The 19,547-nt window shown below is 41.7% G+C and overlaps 1 protein-coding gene across 5 annotated transcripts in view; it reads right to left on the bottom strand.

Moving 5' to 3' along the window:
• Positions 1-19,547, bottom strand: part of GPSM3 (G protein signaling modulator 3) — a 109,945-nt gene that overhangs the window by 45,500 nt on the left and 44,898 nt on the right. For 2 of the 5 annotated variants that reach the window (XM_056538162.1, XM_056538164.1), the window contains exon 2: positions 2,864-3,087. The gene's annotated coding sequence lies outside the window, so the exon portion shown is untranslated. Of the gene's footprint in view, positions 1-611; positions 821-924; positions 1,086-2,863; positions 3,088-10,697; positions 10,832-19,547 lie in introns of those variants that run through there. The other 3 variants (XM_056538160.1, XM_056538158.1, XM_056538159.1) reach the window with 3 other exon arrangements.

Raw genomic sequence — 19,547 nt, 5'->3', positions numbered from 1 at the left:
AAAGAGTCGCAGCACACCCAAGCAGCATACGGTGCAAAAAACTGAGCTTTATTGTCCCATGTAATACGACGTTTCGATGGTATCACACCATCTTTATCAAGCATATGCTGGTGTGATACCATCGAAATGTCGTATTACATGGGCCAATAAAGCTCCGTTTTTTTGCACCCTATACTGTTTGGGTGCGCTGCGACTCTTTTGAAGTAACTATTGATGGACACGGTCTGCGACTGGGACCACAGTCATCGCTTGCACCCCTATCTACTCTCTGTGACCTGCTGAGGTTGTGCTGCCTATCTTGTATTTGTATACACACATATATATATATATGTATATATGTTTTTTACCCTCCAATTATACACATTTGCGCCGATGTCCCTTCTACTCAATGCGCCAAACACTCTTCTATCTAACCAGCGACAGATCTGATCTCCGGAGCCTTATAATACTTTGATGTAGATTAGGTGGATGTATTTCCTGAGCTCTGTATCCTCTGGGGCGCCCGGCTCTATCTCTACAGATAAGGACATGGGTTATGGCTGCGGTTAGCGGGGACAGTACAGTAGACAGTATCTACGCCGCTCTTATACGAGAATACGAGATTCGCTCACCTCTTTATGTGCATGGCCCGAGCCAGGAGCAGTCTCCCCCTTGTCCTCCGCTTCTTTACTGAGCTGTCACTTCCCCCCCCAACGCCTCTTCTTCCGTTCATTCTCTTCCTCTTTTCTTCCTGTCTTCCTCTCTCTGCTTCTCTTTCTCTCTATAATATCTCTTATTAACCTTCCCCCGCTTCTTTTTGCAGCTTTGTTGTCAGGGCCACCTATAACACCGGTCGTATTGGAATAAGCCCCAATAACCACAGCAGGAGTGCCCCCACAATGTGTCCCCCCAAACTTTACACAACCCCACTTTAACTCTACTCACCAATATCAGGGTCTCCTGTGTTCCCGCAGTCTCTGAAGCTCTATGTGTCTCTTGCTCTGTCTCGTCTCTCTGGCTGTCTCTGAGGTTTTGCTGCAGTGTTTTCTCATATAATGAATCAGCCACTTCCTGTGTAGTCTGCACTAAGCCCTATACAATAGGTGCATGTGCCTCTGTGTGTTTTTTCCCACACTCTCTACACCAGTGTTTACCCAACCGGGGTGTCTCCAGCTGTTGCAAAACTACAACTCCCAGCATGCCCGGACAGCCGAAGGCTGTCCGGGCATGCTGGGAGTTGTAGTTTTGCAACAGCTGGAGACACTCTGGTTGGGAAACTCTGCATTACACAGTTCATTACACACACACAATGCACAATACACACATTGCCAAGACTAAGATTAGAACGGTGCCGCCCGCAACTTGCCCATCTGGTTTAATTCTTCTATAAGTTGTAGTTTTGCAACAGCTGGAGACACACTGGTTGGGAAACTCTGCATTACACAGTTCATTACACACAATGCACAATACACACATTGCAAAGACTAAGATTAGAACGGTGCCGCCCGCACTTGCTGATCTGGCTTATTTCTTCTATAAGTTTTATTAAAAAGAAGAAGAAAAAAAGTTAAAATGGTAAAAGTAGCAAAAAGTCCTTTCCACTGCAATATATGTAACCACCACTGGGTGGCACTGCAGCACTGTAGTGTTCTTAACTTAGCACCTTTGGCGTTCACCTGTAAACAGCGATAGTATCTTAGGGGCCTACAAGTGAGATACATATGCCAGATTAGTTTATAAAGATGAATTCTATACAAAAGGGTTTCCCAACCAGGGTGTCTCCAGCTGTTGCAGAAATACAACTCCCAAAATGCCAGGAGTTGCAGTTTTGCAACAGCTGGAGGCCCATTGGTTGGGAAACACACCTATAGAAGGTATAGCAGGGCTGTCTTCTCAAGTTCCACGTGTCTGTCTTTCCAGTATTTAAAGGGGTATTCCACTGGAATTTTTATTTTTATTTTTTTTATTTTTTTATTTTTTATTTTTTCAACTGGTGCCAGAAAGTTTAACAGATTTGTAAATTACTCCTATTTCAAAATCTTAACGTACCTTCCAGTACTTATCAGCTGCTGTATGTTCCACAGGAAGTTGTGTAGTTCTTTCCAGTCTGACTGCAGTGCTCTCTGCTGACACCTCTGTCCATGTCAGGAACTGTCTAGAGCAGGAGAGGTTTGCTCTGGGGATTTGCTCCTGCTCTGGACAGTTCCTGACATGGACAGAGGTGTCAGCAGAGAGCACTGTGGTCAGACAGAAAAAAAAACTTCCTCTGGAGCATACAGCAGCTGATAATACTGGAAGGATTAAGATGATTAAATAGAAGTAATTTACAAATTAACTTTCTGTCTGTCCACAGTGCTCTCTGCTGACACCTCTGTCCATTTTAGGAACTGTCTGGAGCAGCATAAGTTTGCTCTGGGGATTGTCTCCTGCCCTGGACAGTTCCTGACATGGACAGAGGAGACAGCAGAGAGCACTGTGGACAGACAGAAAAGAAATCCAAAAAGAAAAGAATTTCCTCTGTAGTATACAGCCGCTAATAAGTACTGGAAGGATTAAGCTTTTTTTAATAGAAGTAATTCACAAATCTATTTACCTTTCTGGCACCAGTTGATTTAAAAAAAAAAAAAAAAGTTTTCCACCGGAATATCCTTTTAAGCAAAAATCATTCGAGATGGAGGCATGGTTCTTATGCATCAAAAAGGAAGAGGCTTAGCTGTGGTTGGAAAGGGGTTCCCCAAAGTGAAGGTGTATTTCGGGGTTCCCAGAAGCTGGGTTTTCTTCACATAGTCCTTGTAACTAGTACTTACTCCTCCTATAGGAAGGGTAACTTGGATCAGTAACTTTAAAGCTCAGAGGTGGGAAAATATTGTCTTAGTTGTCTTACCAGTACTGCAGTTCCCAATGGTGAGGTGCAGGCCTGAAGATTCGTCTCTTTCCTCCTTTCTGCTCATAGATTAGGACCAAGTTAGGATAGTGTTCTGGATGGAACTCGTAGCAGGGGTTGGCATCCTCCTAAGCTGTGCTAGACTACTTTCCCCTAACAACCTCTCAGCAGACATCCTGGTCTAAGGCCATGTTCACATGGCTGATTTCATGCAGAATGTCCACCTGGAAAATATGGGAAAACATTCCGTACATTTCAATAATTTTGCTGGGGCGTTAGGACTGATAGGAAATGCACCATCTTATAGACGACAATGCATTTCTGAGTAGAATCCACAGAAAGAATGGACATGACTATTCTTTCTGCGATGCCAGAATCAGGATTTTGAAGTTCCGCTTTGTGCACAGTGCAGCAAAATCGCATTGAAATGCAGTGGAATTTCCGAGCAGAATATTCTCATCGAAATCCACTTGGAAATTCCTTTGTGTGAACGAAGCCTAAAGCACAAACACAACAGAAGGAAAAGCTGTGCTAAACTGATCTCTCTCTTCCTCTCAGTAATGAGGTTGTACCACTACTCACCATCAACCATCAAACCAAGCCCAATGGTTGAGGCATCTGCCCAGGTTTGCCTATTGCTGCCTCTGGTCTAGGGATCTAGTATGAATAACATTGGGGAATTATCAATGGCTTCTTTTTCACTGCATTCTTCTGTCTTGCACTTTTACCTTTAGGCCAATATCAAATGCACCAAATCTTTCACATGGTCATAGGATTTATAAAGATTTTTCAGATCGATTTTTCACCTTGTAGATTGCTCAAAGTTAGCAGCTTTTAAAAAAAAATAATAAATAAAAACTTTACTCAAGCTAAGCCTCATCCCAGCATCTGTCAGAAGGCAAAACTTAAATGGGCACTGTCAGTTATAAAAACTTTTTATATGTTGTACATCTTTGCAAAATAATAGTTTTTTAATATACTTCTTTAAAAAAAAAAAAAAATTAAATTTTATTATAGAAACTGCCTTTGAATATGCCACCACTAGGGGTCGCCAAATCTCCGAGGACACTGACAAGTCCCACAGCAGCATGACGGTGTCCAAGGATCATGGACACGAGATGGCTGATTGAAAAGGCTGCAGGAGGAACATAGCCTGCAGCAAAACTGCTGTAACACAGTTTTACCAAACGTGTGCCTCCAGCTGTTGCAAAACTACAACTGTAAGCATGCCTGGACAATCAAAGGATGTCTGAGCATGCTGGAAGTTGTACTTTTGCAAAAACTGTAGACACACCACTGTACTTTTAGCACTAAAACTTTGCAGTAATTTGGGAAGATGTAAGTTATACACTCACCATATTGTCTTTGGTGGTAGAGTGAAGGCAATCTCCAATAATCATTGTGTGTGTGTGTGTGTGTGTGTGTGTGTGTGTGTACAACATAAATCCAGAAAGGAAAGGGTTACAGAGCAGGACTGCCAGGCTTCTAAGAGCAGTGAGTCAGCAGAGTGGGGGAGGGCTAGGAGTCTTCACAGTGCAGGCAAGAGAAGGACCCGCCCCCTCCCTCTGGGAAGATGAAAAAGACAGTGGTCAAGTTTAAAGGGATTATCCAGGAAAAAACTTTTTTTTTTTAAATCTACTGGCTCAAGAAAGTTAAACAGATTTGCAAATTACTTCTATTAAAAAATCTTAATCCTTTCAGTATTTATGAGCTTCTGAAGTTAAGGTTGTTCTTTTCTGTTTAAGTGCTCTCTGATGACATGTGTCTCAGGAACCGCCCAGTTTAGAAGCAAATCCCCATAGCAAACCTCTTCTAAACTGGGCGGTTCCCGAGACAGGTGTCATCAGAGAGCACTTAGACAGAAAAGAACAACCTTACCTTCAAAAGCTCATAAGTACTGAAAGGATTAAGATTTTTTAATAGAAGTAATTTACAAATCTGTTTAACTTTCTGGAGCCAGTTGATATATATAAAAAAAAAAGTTTTTTCCTGGATAACCCCTTTAATATGCAATTTTTTTTAGGAAATATCGATGATAGATACATAAAAATTTTATGTACATGATCAGGATTAGGTACTGAGTAACATATAACAGATTTGTTTTTTGTGGGATCTGACAGGTACGCTTTAAGAACAAGGCACAAATTTATAATAAAGATACTGAAGTGAAGATTGAAATTATTATTATTATTATTTTTTTAAATCAACTGGTGCCTGAAAGTTAAACAGATTTGTAAATTACTTCTATTTAAAAATCTTAATCCTTCCAGTACTTATCAGCTGCTGTATGCTCCACAGGACGTTTTTTTTCTTTTTGAAGTTCCTTTCTGTCTGACCACATTTCTCTCTGCTGACACCTCTGTCCATGTCAGGAACTGTCCAAAGTAGAAGCAAATCCCCATAGCAAACATATACTGCTCTGGACAGTTCCTAAAATGAACAGAGGTGTCAGCAGAGAGCACTGTGGTCAGACAGAAAGGATCTTCCAAAAGAAAATAACTTCCTCTGTAGTATACAGCAGCTGATAAGTACTGGAAGGATTAAGATTATTATTTTTTTTTTTTTTTTTTTTTTATTTAACTGGCACCAGTTCATTTAAAAAAAAATCCCAGTGGAGTACCCCTTTAAACAAATCACCAAATGATGGCTTATAATTAGGGTATAACATTGCTTGCAAATCCTACTGTTAGGACCCCCTGGATCACTAAGGCAAAAGGAAAGAGGCTTCTTTGATATTTTTGACACCCAACATATGACACCCATAAAAGTCCACAAGGAGCCTCTCTTTCTCCATTCTTCAACAGATGCTATATTATGAAGGGGCAAGCTGTGCATAACTAGCTTGCCCCCTGACTGGTGAGCAGTTAAGGGGTTAAGAAATATACAGGCAAGGTTTTTAGCCCCCTCCCCCGCCTGTAAAAACTTGTTGGTAACTATAGTGGTATGTCCCATGGGTGGGGGGGGAGGAGTGCACCAATCAGGGGTTTAATAGTTTCCCGGGCTTTCAGAGGCCCTCCCCTGGGTATTTATAGCTGTGGTGCCTCCCTTCCCCCCTCAATCTGCCCAGGACCCAGAGTTTTGCCCTCCCTCCCTCCCTTTTTGTATCTCTGTTTATTGTAAGTCACAGCTTGGCGGTAAGAAGACGGTGAAAGCGGGGTCAACCCGGGGTAGACCTCCACACAGGACAGTGTGGCAGCACCTCTCGGGTTGGTAAGAAGCCAATCGGTGTCTTTGTTACAGTTAAATTGTTATTTATATAAGTAATTTTATAAATAAAGCTGTGGCCGATCCCCACCCATAAAAAGTTGAATTGTTGTGTCAGTTATTATTTAATTAATTATTGTAATAAGGGGGAGGGGTAGTTATAGCCTGCTAGGAGCTAATTGGGTCTCAACAGTCTGAAAAAAGTCCTTTCTAGAAGGATTATATGAAGCCCTAAATTTCCACACTCCATGGCCTATAGATGGTTCCTTCTGATCGAATCGCCAGCAAATCTCCACAGCCATACAGGAGACCACCCACCAACCGCCCTGATCCCATTACGATCAATTACAGGTCTACATATGGTAACACTTTCTCCATAAATAGTAACTTTCCTGTCAGTTATGTCCAAAAATTACCCATAATCCTTCCCCTAAATGACGCCATCTCCAGGTTGAGATGTCTCACAAGCGCAGATGGATATGGAGATTCCAGACCTCCAGGAATGATGTTATTTTTTATGTGATTTAATATTGTTAAGTCTGAAATCCTGTGACGTGTCAATTATAGTAATGGGCTTCACGGGGGTCATTATAGCAAAAATGTCAACTTAAAGGGGGGCTTCACAAAGGTGTCTGTTCTGTGCCGGATTGTGAAGAAACGGATTGTGTCTTTGATCCGCCTATAAGATTTATTTTCCTTTGGTCACATGACAGTGGCACAACTCTTGTATAAGGCACAGAAGCGTTATGGTTGCAATGCCCTCCAGGTGGCACTATTTCTTATATTCTTTTTTAGAATACAATGGTCCAGTGTTTCCCAACCAGGGTGCCTCCAGCTGTGACAAAACTACAACTCCCAGCATGCCCGGACAGCCAAAGGCTGATCTCTGCTGCTGTGCTCAGTAAAGACTGATTGTATAAGAGAAGAGAGTGAATTGTAATGGCCGCCCCTTTATATAGTGGGGGGCTGGACTAAAGTCCATTGGTCAAGCTGCGGGTCATAGGTTAAGCTGGTGCTCTCTGGGACAACAAATCATGTGACTGCATAACATAGCATGTGACATTCTCACAGGTCCTTGAGACCTTCCCCAGGCTCTATCTATACATTAGGAGACTGTCTAGGCATTAAAGTGATATACACAACATTATGGAACAACAGGGGGAGATCTTGCAGGGGAGCCCCCAGGTCACTGAGGGTCTCAACCTGACAGGGACTAAGGGTAGTACAGGACCATGTCCTGTACTGGGACATCACAACACCTTCTTATTAACTCCTTTCTGTCCCTCCTATGATTGTGGCACAGCACTCAAGTCCCAAGACCAACACCCCCACTTCAGCATCAGGCTCATAATAGGCCAAGGCTGATACCACCATGATAGGGCACAGTGGTGCCCTATATACATATTGTATTTACCGTATTTTTCGCCGTATAAGACGTACTTTTTCTTCCCCAAAACTGGGGGGAAAAAGTCGGTGCGTCTTCTACGGCGAATACACCCCTATCGCGGCGGTCCCTGCGGCCATCAACGGCCGGGACCCGCGGCTAATACAGGACATCACCGATCGCGGTGATGCCCTGTATTAACCCTTCAGACGTGGCGATCAAAGCTGACCGCCGCGTCTGAAGGGAAATTGACACTAACCCGGCTGTTCAGTCGGGCTGTTCGGGACCGCCGCGATCTCACCGCGGCGGTCCCGAACAGCCCGACTGAATAGCCGGGTTAGAGCTTACAGGACACCGGGAGGGACCTTACCTGCCTCCTCGGTGTCTTCTCCGTTCAGGGATCCCCTGTATGGCCGGCACTCTCCTTCCTCGTCATCACGTATGGCGGCGACGGAGAGCGAGGATACCCGGCCGGCAGCAGAGACGTTCCGGAGCGACGGGGACACGGCGACAGCGATGGAGCGACATCCAGGGCAGCGGTGATGGGGACACGTGAGTATTACCTCCTACTGCAGTGGTCTTCAACCTGCAGACCTCCAGATGTTGCAAAACTACAACTCGCAGCATGCCCGGACAGCCGTTGGCTGTCCGGGCATGCTGGGAGTTGTAGTTTTGCAACATCTGGAGGTCCGCAGGTTGAAGACCACTATTGGGTTCAAAATCGTAATTTTTTTAGATTTTGCCCCTAAAAATTGGGTGCGTCTTATATGCCTATAGGACGAAAAATACGGGTAATAATAACAATAATGTAATGAATAGCAGATAACAGGCATCCATCATCAACTGTGCTTCATACTGCCTAAACTAGATGCAGAGCAAAGAAGTGTGAACTGGCTGTAAAATGACATGCTGCAGATTTACAATCCACACTGCCAATCAATTTACGCGCAGATTTTATGCAAATGTTTTTCTCGCCCACTTTGCAGTAGCTCTTAGCCTATGTTCACATGTCGGAATGTCCGCACGGAGAATCTCCGTGCGGACATTCTGTGCATCTAGGGGTTGCCGGTATAATATGCCAGTGCTAGGACCGCACAGGAATGCGTCATCTCATAGACAGCTATGCATTCCACGTGGACTCCGCACAAAGAATGAACGTGTTTATTTTTTTGTGGACACAAAAAATAGAATTTCCGTGCTGGAAACATCTGGCATTGAAATTCCGACATGTGCTCAGAGCAGCAGAATTCTGTTGAATGCAAAGGGACTCTGCTGCAGCGGAATCTCCATGCCGGATTCCAATGAAGAATGCCTAAGGCAATGTTCACACTTCGGAATGTCCGCATGGAAAATCTCTCATAAATGGCTATGCATTCCGCACGGAGTCTGCAGAAAGAATAAACAGGTTCATTCTTTCTGCGGACATGGAAAACTGAATTCCTGTGCCAGAATTCCAATGCTAAATTTGTCCCCGAAATTACGGATGTGTGAACATGGTGCACAAAAAATCCACAGCGTATATCTGTCCTGTGTGAACATAGCCTTACATTAAAGCGGTGTTCCACCCTTAGACATCTTATCCCCTATAAAAAGGATAGGGGATAAGATGTCTGATTACGTGGGTCCCGCTGGGACCCCCTATGATCTCCCTGCAGCACCCGGCATTCTGTGCCGGTGGTGATTGAGTATCCGAAACGCTGATTTTCCCAGACAGAGACACGACATCATACTACACCCCTTCCATTCATGTCTATGGGAGGCGTGTTTTGGTATGGTGTTTTTTTTATTTATTTATATATTTCTTTATTTTTAAGAAATTGTGACGTTTTTCATTCTATTGTTCAACAGTTTGAAAAAAAGAAAAAAAAGTCAAGTGAGCACGTATATTGCCGTATATTGCCATTATTTCTGGTGTTATTTTTTCCCCCAATTCTTCAACAGAAATCCATAATGAGACAATCACATGACTTGTAATGAGGAGAAAAAAAAAATCAGGGGATAAAACCATGCATTATAAAAAAAATGTCTATAGTAAAAGGCGCTATTTTAAAACACCCCCCAAAAAAAATGCATCGTGGGGAAGAAAAAAAAGAGGGGGGCATATGTGAGAATCGTAAATATATAACCCGGCAGAGGTGAGGGATTAGAAAGGAGAGTTGGCATGAACTGGGCACAAGGCATAGGAGCCCTGAGAGCAGGCGGCTTTGGCGCAGTGATGGAGGAGCGGATTGTCTCCATTTATCTTTGGATAATTAGATCCTAATTACCCGCCTGCTCCGTTTAATTAGAGCCGCAGAGATGGAGCCCTCCCCCCTCCTGCTAATTAATATCCATGCTTTAACGAGCAGACTAATGAAGTGTGCGAGGAGGAGAGAGCGAAGGGTTAATGGAGCACAGCTTCATCATCTCTGGCAGATGAGAGGTTAATGGGGCAATGTAGTGCAGGGCCTGCCTGGCAGGGAGAAGGTTAATGGGCTGGTATGTGTTGTGGGTTAGTGCCAGAGGGGTAGGGTTAATAGTGCGTCTTCTCCAAGAGCTCACTGGTAAGGTAGAGGTTAATAGTCCAGCTTTCTATGGGGGTCCATTTAGTCTTTATAGGGGACTAAGGGGGCGACACGACCTGTGACCAACAGAAAACATCGACCAGATCGGCCAGAATTGGGTTGTCCTTACAGTAAGATACCAAGATAGAAGTCCTTACTATATTTTGGGCATATTTTGGGCATCCTTACAGTGGAGTAGTAGGGGGCACAGGGGTAGTTGCCCCAGGCACATTGGGGGAGATTTATCAAAACCTGTCCAGAGGAAAAGTTGCCCAGTTGCCCATAGCAACCAATCAGATTGCTACTTTCATTTTAAACAAGGCCTCTGAAAAATGAAAGCAGCGATCTGATTGGTTGCTATGGGCAACTGGGCAACTTTTCCTCTGCACAGGTTTTGATAAATCTCCCCCACAATTCTTAGGTTTGCAAAATCTGGTGAGAATTGTTCCACCAAACCTGGCAATGCATACGACCAAAGGCATAGTGCGGCACCAAGGCGTACGTACCATAGCAACGGACCATGTGGCTGCTATGGGGCCCTTGGAGAGAGGGGCCCCGATCCTGGTTAGTCCGATTCCTTTTTCCTATTGGTAAGAAGCTGTACAGAACTCCTCTCTCCAGGGATCTGCATTGTCAGCAAATTAACGGAGGAGGGTATAGATCAATGGGTCATGGAAAGTAAAGAGGAAAATAAACATCAAACCTTTCTGTCCTGAGAGGCAAAACGAGACGCCAAAATATGAGGCCCATTTTGATTTTGGCTCTGGGGTCCTCTTTCTTCTCTGTATGCCACTGTGCAGCAGGGAATGTATGTGCAAGAGCAGAAAGTCTGGAGATTGACAGGTGTCCCCGCTCCTGTACACACACACTGTACTACATTACTCTATCGGCTGTGCCCTCTGCTGCTTACTTTACATTTGCCAGGCCAGGTTAGGCAGGATGCAACATTTGTACACCATGGTATGTATGTACAGGAGCAGGGACACCTGTCTATCAGCAGACTCCCTGCTCCTTTACAATACTGAGCAGTAGATACACTGTATACATCACCACTTACATTACATTTGCCAAGCTAAGTTAGGGGGTATAATACTTGCCTGGCCCTGGCTATTGACAATCCCCTCTACCCTACATAGTAACATAATTCAAAAGTTAAAGGGGTTATCCAGGAAAAAACTTTTTTTATATATAAATCAACCGGCTCCAGAAAATTGAACATATTTGTAAATTACTTCTATTAAAAAATCTTAATCCTTTCAGTACTTATGAGCTGCTGAAGTTCTTTTCTGTCTAAGTGCTCTCTGATGAAACGTGTCTCGGGATCTGTCCAGAGTAGAAGCAAATTCCCATAGGAACTGCACAGAGCAGAATAGGTTTGCTATGGGGAATTGCTTCTACGCTGGACAGCTCCCGAGACACGTGTCATCAGAGAGCACTTAGACAGAAAAGAACAATTCAACTTCAGCAGCTCATAATTATTGGAAGGATTAAGATTTTTAAATGGAAGTAATTTACAAATCTGTTTAACTTTCTGGAGCCAGTTGATCTAAAAAAAAAAGTTTTTTTCCTGGAATACCCCTTTAAAAACGACTCATCAAGTTCAACATATAATCCTACAGCAGTGGTCTCCAACCTGCAGACCTCCAGATGTTGCAAAACTACAACTCCCAGCATGCCCGGACAGCCGTTGGCTGTCCGGGCATGCTGGGAGTTTTAGTTTTGCAATATCTGGGGGTCCGCAGGTTGGAGACTACTGTCCTAAAGTGTTCTGCAGTGTTTCCCAACCAGGGTGCCCCCAGCTGTTGCAAAACTACATCTCCCATCTTGGTTATAGTTTTGCAACAGCTGCAGGCACCCCGGTTGGGAAACACTGGTTCATACTAAATTTAGTGTTTCTGTCACTGACATCCATCAGACTGGGAGGCTGTTAAATACTATGACTAATAGCAGCGGGTGCCATTTATTTAGATGCCCCAAACAACATCACCTAGGGACTCCGTTCGGGCCGAGGGTGATGCCACCCACTGGTTTTTACTACATTATACAACTACATCCCATTCTCAGCGACAGATACCGTGACAAAAAACAATAAATGTAATATGAACCTAACCTAAAACCTATTTTATTTCTAGAAACAGCGCCAGTTTTGTCAGTGGGATTTGACTTGTAGTGCATTTATATGAGTGCAATACCAGACACAGCCCAGTGGAGTAAAGTGGCGCTGTATCTGCCAAAGTAGCACATACTTATCTCTAGCCTCATAATAAACCATTCACAATTTAAGGGTAAGTTTACGCTATGTCATTGCTCCCGTTAGTCAGATCTGTTGGCATACCGGGGTGCCAATGTATACTGTTTACGGGAGCAGCGGACCCCATTACTTTCTAAGGCCGTTATAAAGGAGTACAGCAGTGTTAGACACTTATCCTCCTCTCCTGTACGGGGACCCAGCATTGACATCCCCCCCCCCCCCATACAGCTCAATGGGAGAGGCAGGGATGCACAAATGCTGTATCTCCGCCTCTCCCATAGAGATACATATAGGGGGCGTGTCCCGTACAGGTAATCGCGCGGGGGGGGGGGGGGGGGGGGGTCCCAGCATTCACCCCCCCCACGATCAGACACTTATCCCCTATCCTGTGGACAGGGGATAAGTGTCTTACACTGCAGACTCTCCTTTAAGGCCATTAATAATAGCATATATGTCCTGAAAGGTTTAACTAGGTGACTCCGTTTGGCCATAGAAATCAATGGTGTCCACAGCTCTAGTTAACAGTATACATCGGCATCACATTTTCAGAATGATGCCATCAGATTGGACTAACGGGAGCACTGACATAGTGTGAACCTACCCTAAACTATTAAAAACTGAACAATAACAAAACTTCCAGCCCTGCAGGGGTCACATGGAGTCCCTGCGGCTCTATACCGCGTGGTCTCCACATGGTGCCAAGATATTTTTTAGGATTCCTATGTAACTGAAAAGAAAGAAAAAAAAAATCTTTACATCTTGCGCCTTACAGACCTTGGTATAGGGCGCCACAGACCACTATAGGTGCCATTCTATGGCTCTGTGCAGCACGGGGGGTTGTATGGATTCATGATACATTATGCTGCTGTTCATTGCATTGTGCAAAAAATTATAATAATTATGCTCAGTTTAAGGGTTAATCTTCTTGGAAGTAAAGGGGTTAAGGGTTCGCATGAGAACGGGACGCTGGACGATGAAATCCGGGTAAAATATTGTGTTATAGGAGAAATATTCGGAATAAAGTGGCAGGAAGGCGAATGGTTCATTACAGTGATCACCTCCAGGGGGGACAATGTCCTGCTCTCCAGGGCCCGGCGCTATCTCCTCCGCTCTGTAATAACACACGCAGATCCCCATACACCCCCCTTTACATTACTCTTTGTTGTTCTAGTCGCCCCCCCTATATTAAACTCCCCCTCCGCTCCTCATTACCTCTTTGTATAATATACCCCGCTCCCCTCCCCCCCTCTCCTTAGGGGATTCGCTGCCTGGAGTCAGGGTCTACTGCACAGTATGGATGGTAGTTTATACATAATTGCCGTGTATCGTAGAATATTAACACATAAGAAACACGAAAGATGCCGATATACTGCGCACTATTAAAATCATAGCTTCCCATATGGTTCAGGTACCTAATGCTTTTTTGGGGCACAGTCGTAATTGTATTTGTGATGTAGAAAGTAAGAAATCGTTCCAATTGCGACTACATTCTCCAATCTGCCATAGAGTGGAATGAAATTCGTAGGAAGCGCAATTTTTTCTTTTGCTTATAGGATAGTAAACTGCAAATGTATCAAAGGAATCGGATTAAATTCCTAGAAGAAATGCACAGACATTCGGCTGTCCGGGCATGCTGGGAATTGTAGTGTGTATGTGTGTGTGGTGAGTCACAGGGTGTGAGGTGTAAGGGGCAGGTGTTGTTGCCCAGGGGTAGATGGTATTAACCCCAGGGCTCAAGTCCTGCAGGAACGTGTTGGAACTAAGTTCCTGCACTTTTTCCACAGCGAACACCATTCCCATTAGCAGGAGTCTTTCAGGACCAGCCCTTGAGTGGAAATCTTGGGTGAGTTCCCTCACTTTTTTCCCCAGGACTTGACCCCTGATTAACCCCTTCTTGTTCGTGACACCAGGGCATGATTTAACCCTAATCACCCGAAGGTAACACCGCTAGTCCTAGGTTAGGCAGGGGCAAATAATAGTCCAAGGCCAGGTTAAGGATAACGGTAGCTTTTACTGAGGTAGACAGATAGTAATAGTCTATACAGTTCGGCCAGGATCCCAGAGAGGTGACCAGTAACACAGGGGACCCCGCAGATTGCTGGGACTATGAGTGCAGACCACGCTGACTACAATTGACTTGACTGAAGATGATGACAGATGATAAAGACGACTTGATTTACTGACTTGTGGCTGCAATTTAGGTTGAGGCCTCCAGATGTGCTGGACACTGACCCTGAGACGTCTGGACTGGACCGAACCTCAGCAGGAAAGAATCACAAGAGACAGATTGCAGCTCCTCCATATCTTATAAAGGGGGGCTGTGCAAGGAGCCCATAGGCTACCTGCGGGTCACCTGGTCACTGGGTGCTCTCTGGGTAACAAACATATGACAAACATGTGACAAACATTATCATGTGACTAACAATCATGTGACCAACGTCAAAGGTCCTTTACACTTAATATACAACCTATTCACATTATGGGGGAACACTGCAGGAGAGCCCTGAGGACGTACAGGGACTCAACCTGACAGGACTGTAGGAACATATCCCATACTGGGACACCACACACACACACACACACACACATATACAGAAATATATATATATATATATATATATATATATATATATATATATATATATTGCTAAATATAAGATATAAGGGGGTAGAAGAGAGTCTCTCTTTGTCTGGAGGAACTGGGACATCCACACATTACAAGAACAGTCCTCTAGTTTCAATGGGACCATGTAATTCTTTATTTCTCCTCTTGGAGTGCTAAAGAGTTATTAAGAACTTGCAGTTAGATCCCCCTGCAGACGACAGCAGTAAGGGTTATGTTTGCACCTGGTAATTGCTAAGAAAATTTGCTCGCTGAAATTCCCTTGCCAAAATCCCCTGGAAAACTACTTCAGTCTTCCGAGCATGCTGGGAATTGTTGTTTTGCAACAGCTGGAGGCACCCTGGTTGGGAAACACTGCTCTAGAGAATAAAAGGGTTCATACATATAATGGTAAATATAAGGGAGTAGAAGAGAGTCTCTTTTAGGAGGACCCGGGACGTCCATGCATTGCCTGAACAGTCCATTGGTTTCAATGGGACCATGTAATTCTTAATTTCTCCTGTTGGAGTGCTACAGAGTCATTAAGAACTTGCAGATAGATTCCCCTGCAGTCTACAGCAATAAGGGTTATGTTCCCACTGAAGGAATGGCAAAGAAAATTTACTCGCTGAAATTTACATCCAAAATGTAATTCTTCATTTCTCCTGTTGGAGCGCTGCTGAGGAGTAATGAAGAACTGAGAGTAACTGTCCAAAGTAGAGGCTCTACCTGTAGACCACTATTATTAATCCATAACTAGTAGGATCTTAGGCAACAACTACATCTGCTACTGCAAAAGTAAGAATTACTCATTTATCCCAAATACACATATTAAAATAGATTTTCTTTTTTCCTATTCTGAATGTCGCTGTTCTCATGAGTCAGGATTGAGCACAGATTGTCTTACTCCTGGCAGAAGTCTTCTCTGGTGCTGTCTCGCCCCCTGCTGAGTAATGCACTTTGTATGAGCTGCTGGAGGAGAGGGGCGAAAAGTTAAGTGACAATTGCTTTGATCCAATTTCTGAATAACAAGTGTGGTGGTTGCACTTTTCAAGCACATTCAGATATTAGACAGAAACATAATAGACCTCAATCCCCCAATGAGAAAAAACATTATAAATACTATAATACTGCTCCTATGTACAAAAATATAACTACTATAATACTGCTCCTATATACAAGAATATAACTACTATAATACTGCTCCTATATACAAGAATATAACTACTATAATACTGCTTCTATATACAAGAATATAACTACTATAATACTGCTCCTATATACAAGAATATAACTACTATAATACTGCTTCTATATACAAGAATATAACTACTATAATACTGCTCCTATATACAAGAATATAACTACTATAATACTGCTCCTATATACAAGAATATAACTACTATAATACTGCTCCTATATACAAGAATATAACTACTATAATACTGCTCCTATATACAAGAATATAACTACTATAATACTGCTCCTATATACAAGAATATAACTACTATAATACTGCTCCTATATACAAGAATATAACTACTATAATACTGTTCCTATGTACAAGAATATAACTACTATAATACTGCCCCTATATACAAGAATATAACTACTATAATACTGCTCCTATTTACAAGAATATAACTACTATAATACTGCTCCTATATACAAGAATATAACTACTATAATACTGCTCCTATATACAAGAATATAACTACTATAATACTGCCTCCTATGTACAAGAATATAACTACTATAATACTGCTCCTATATACAAGAATATAACTACTATAATACTGCTCCTATATACAAGAATATAACTACTATAATACTGCTCCTATATACAAGAATATAACTACTATAATACTGCCTCCTATATACAAGAATATAACTATTGTAATACTGCTCCTATATACAAGAATATAACTACTATAATACTGCCTCCTATGTACAAGAATATAACTACTATAATACTGCTCCTATATACAAGAATATAACTACTATAATACTGTTCCTATGTACAAAAATATAACTACTATAATACTGCCCCTATATACAAGAATATAACTACTATAATACTGCTCCTATTTACAAGAATATAACTACTATAATACTGCTCCTATATACAAGAATATAACTACTATAATACTGCTCCTATATACAAGAATATAACTACTATAATACTGCCTCCTATGTACAAGAATATAACTACTATAATACTGCTCCTATATACAAGAATATAACTACTATAATACTGCTTCTATGTACAAGAATATAACTACTATATTACTGCTCCTATATACAAGAATATAACTACTATAATACTGCCTCCTATATACAAGAATATAACTATTGTAATACTGCTCCTATATACAAGAATATAACTACTATAATACTGCCTCCTATGTACAAGAATATAACTACTATAATACTGCCTCCTATATACAAGAATATAACTACTATAATACTGCTCCTATATACAAGAATATAACTACTATAATACTGCTCCTATATACAAGAATATAACTACTATGATAATGCTCCTATATACAAGAATATAACTACTATAATACTGCTCCTATATACAAGAATATAACTACTATAATACTGATCCTATATACAAGAATATAACTACTATAATACTGATCCTATATACAAGAATATAACTACTATAATACTGCTCCTATATACAAGAATATAACTACTATAATACTGCCTCCTATATACAAGAATATAACTACTATAATACTGCCTCCTATATACAAGAATATAACTACTATAATACTGCTCCTATATACAAGAATATAACTACTATAATACTGCCTCCTATATACAAGAATATAACTACTATAATACTGCCTCCTATATACAAGAATATAACTACTATAATACTGATCCTATATACAAGAATATAACTACTATAATACTGCTCCTATATACAAGAATATAACTACTATAATACTGCCTCCCATATACAAGAATATAACTACTATAATACTGCCTCCTATATACAAGAATATAACTACTATAATACTGCTCCTATATACAAGAGTATAACTACTATAATACTGCCTCCTATATACAAGAATATAACTACTATAATACTGCTCCTATATACAAGAATATAACTACTATAATACTGCTCCTATATACAAGAATATAACTACTATAATACTGCTCCTTTTTTTCAGGTTTTGATGTGAAGTTGCTACTGGTAACAGCATCTTTTAAGTTTCTGCAACGTCTGAATGCTATCAACGGTTTTTCGTTCACTACCTTTCCGAGATCATTATCGTTCATAATGAGTGGCCAATTTTTTGTGTATGGCAGATCTGATGTTTTTTTCTAGGGGGCTAAATTTAAATGAAAATGAAAAGCGAGGGGATACTGTTTGTATTTTACCTTTTTTACATTTTTTAAAAAGAAGATTTTTCCTGTCCTGGCCAAAAGCCCTATCCTGGGCTTCATTCAGAAGTTTCACCGGATATCCATGCGCCTCCAATCTCTTCCTCAGTTCTCCAGCTTGTTAAAGAAATTTTTCATTTGTATTGTTAATCCTCCGTAAACGCAAAAATTGCCCATATGGTAAAGAAGTTTTAACGTGTTGGGGATGATAACGTGATGGAGAACTGAAGAAGAGAATTCGAGGCCGTGGATTTTCTAAAACCGTAAGTACAAATTTTACCATGTTCCAATTCTACAAGTACATCTAGAAATTCCACTGTCTTTTCGTCAGCCTTACTCGTGAATTTCAAATTCATATCATTAATGGAATTTAAATAAGTTACAAAATTCCCAAAGTCCGCCAAGGTGCCATCCCAGGCTATGAAGACGTCGTCTACAAACCTGAGATAGCACCTGACGGACTTTAAATATGGATTCTGTTCTGAAAAAACATATTTTCTTTAGAATGCCGCAACGTATATATTTGCAAAGTTACAGGCGACGGGGGTGCCCATAGCTACACCCCCGATCTGCCTGTACCATGCATTATCAAACTGGAATGAATTGTTTTCTAAAACGAAAGAGAGGGACTCGCATATGAAATCAATGGTGTTATCTGTTTTGTTAGAATGTGTCAGTATCTCACGTATGCATTCTACACCTCTTTTTTGTGGTATACTTGTATACAAGCTCTCTATATCAATAGAGGCTAAAATCATATTCTCAGAACAAGGTAGGTCCTGAATGCTCACAAGGAACTGATTGGTATCCTTTACCAGCGATGGTACTTCTTGCAGAAGGGGTCGCATAAGCCACTTTAGGTATTTCGAGAGTGGCTCTGTGACTGAACCCCTCCCCGAGACGATCTGACGCCCCGGGGGGGGGGGGGGGGTTCTAAGGTCTTATGTACCTTCGGCAAGAAGTACCATCGCGGGCAGGATGGATGGGTAGGTATAAGATTTTCTGCTCTCTTTTTTGACAAGATCCCTCTCTTCACATTTTTTCTTAACAAGGTTTGTAAATGAATTTTGGTTTTGGGAATGGGATTTGCCTGCAATATAACTACTATAATACTGCTCCTATATACAAGAATATAACTACTATAATACGGCTCCTATATACAAGAATATAACTACTATAATACTGCTCCTATATACAAGAGTATAACTACTATAATACTGTCTCCTATATACAAGAATATAACTACTATAATACTGCTCCTATATACAAGTCTATAACTACTATAATACTGCTCC

The sequence above is a fragment of the Hyla sarda genome, chromosome 9 (genome assembly GCF_029499605.1).
Source record: "Hyla sarda isolate aHylSar1 chromosome 9, aHylSar1.hap1, whole genome shotgun sequence".
NCBI classification, from domain to species: domain Eukaryota; kingdom Metazoa; phylum Chordata; class Amphibia; order Anura; family Hylidae; genus Hyla; species Hyla sarda.
Note: the sequence above shows the minus strand (reverse complement) of the source record. Positions and strands in the feature narration are given on the sequence as shown.